The sequence below is a fragment of the Arachis hypogaea genome, chromosome 14, assembly GCF_003086295.3.
Source record: "Arachis hypogaea cultivar Tifrunner chromosome 14, arahy.Tifrunner.gnm2.J5K5, whole genome shotgun sequence".
Taxonomy (NCBI): Eukaryota; Viridiplantae; Streptophyta; class Magnoliopsida; order Fabales; family Fabaceae; genus Arachis; species Arachis hypogaea.
This window is the reverse complement of record NC_092049.1, coordinates 82,042,741-82,044,716: the sequence shown is the minus strand read 5'-3', so window position 1 is coordinate 82,044,716 and position 1,976 is coordinate 82,042,741. Positions and strand designations below refer to the sequence as shown.

Genomic DNA, 1,976 nt, shown 5'->3' with positions numbered 1-1,976 from the left:
AGGTGGCTACAAAATTAGGTGGCTGCAAAATTAAAGAATAATACATAAAATAATAAATATTTGTATTTTTATGTAAAGTAGTAAATATATAATTTTTTTATTTATTTAAAAAGAAGGCAACTATGACACCAACGTAATTTTATATAAAATTAATAAATTAAAATAATAATGATGATATGATGAAACATGAAAGTAGAGAGTGAAGATGTGTTAAAAGCTTTTTCATGTGCTGAGGTCAGGGGCGTGGTCCTTAATTTTTGCTTCTTTTCCTTCTCCAATTTGCTATGTCAAAACCCTTTGCTTCTACAATTCATTGTTTCTTAATCACTAATACAACCATTTATAAATAAAAACTACCATTAAGTAAAGCTAATTATATGTAAATCACACACTCAATAGCACTATTACATCATCTACATAGAAAAAGGGTTATGAAGATAGATCCAATGCAAGCAATGAAGCAACAAAACTTGAACATGTTCAGCCAATCAGAGCTTGATATCTTCATGGTAACTAACAATAAATATATGTAGAAAAGTTATCAGTTCTGTTATAACTATCCTAACTTCTTATCTCTGTAACAAACTATACAAAGAAAATGGATTAAGTAAATAGAGAATTTTAAGACTTCCTTCAACAAGCAAGCAACCATATTGTTTATAACTACTTACTTCTGAGTCCTGCAAGTATTATCACTGAGTCCACTGATTTTGAACTCAAGATTATTAACCTTGATTCTGAGGTTTTTCAGCACACTTTTTGCCTGAAAGTAAACAAAAAGAAAGCATCACAGTTCAATCAACATAAAAATCAGAACCTTGTTACAATTAAAATAAAGATAGCAATATCACCTTGGTCCAATCAATAAAATCTGGATGTTTCACATTCTGATTCTCACAAAGGAAGTCCAGTACATGGCCAGGCTTTACAACCATAGTAGTTGACACATCTTTAAAAGAAGATAAGAATAAATGGTGTCAATTCAAAAACACAAGGAAAACCGAATTTTCCATGCATGTACCTTTAAAATCTTACCAAGATAAGAAGGAGTGATGGGTAGTACATAACATACTATCTTTGTGAAGAATGAATGGACACTTACAGCCAAGGACCAGAGGGACAAAGACACAATATCACCAAATTATTTGAAAAGGATTCATCTGATTGAGGGAAATGGACACTTACAGCCGAGGAATCTTCCAAGTGAGGGAGAGCTAACAGCTTCAACAAGTGCAGAAGACAACTTCGAGAACCGGATGGTTGATCTTACAAGTTATATAGTGGAATCTTCTACTAGTATTAGTGGCTCAAAAGATGGATCGACAACATCAGAATCAACTTGTGACTATGTCAACCCTGCCAAAAATATATATATATATATAGGCACATCAGCGTTGAGAGACACAAAGCCATGGCTCATTCTTTGAATCCAAAGCAAGCTCAACCTATAGAGGCCCCAAATCACAGAATAAGTTCTAATATAGCATAAACTTAAAAATTAGACAGCAGGTGCAAAGAGTGTTTCTCAAGTCATCACATGTCCACATTTGCTATTAATTATCTACAATTATTTCATTAAAAATTGAAACATCTAAAAGCTTAATTATTAAAAGGGTTATAATTATAAAATGTTCCAATTTGCTGACCTGATATATATTGTGTTAGTCTATTATGTGTTCTATTTCATCAATGAAAAGTTATCACAGTACATAGTGGAGCCATATCTATATCCTTACTTTGTAAGATAGTGATGATGAAATAAATACATGCTCAATAATTATATGACCCACCCACATTAGTGGCATTACTACCCTATATGCAAAATATGTGTGACATACATTACCCTTTTAAGATTTGGAAATTAAAGATATATAACACACCCGTTTAGCCTTAACAAGAATCCAAAGCCAATGTTCATCAAAAAACATGAAAAGAAAAGAATCCAAAGCCATATAATGAGAGCTAATGAATGATTA

General features: G+C 31.8%; 1 long non-coding RNA gene across 1 annotated transcript; it reads right to left on the bottom strand.

Moving 5' to 3' along the window:
- Positions 1–244: 244 nt before the first annotated feature.
- On the bottom strand, positions 245–1,319 carry LOC140178853 (uncharacterized). Its single transcript, XR_011871818.1, has 4 exons — positions 1,186–1,319; positions 852–949; positions 672–763; positions 245–513 (listed from the first exon to the last, which is right to left on the bottom strand). It is a non-coding gene; the product is annotated as an uncharacterized lncRNA (long non-coding RNA).
- Between the last annotated feature and the right edge of the window lie 657 nt (positions 1,320–1,976).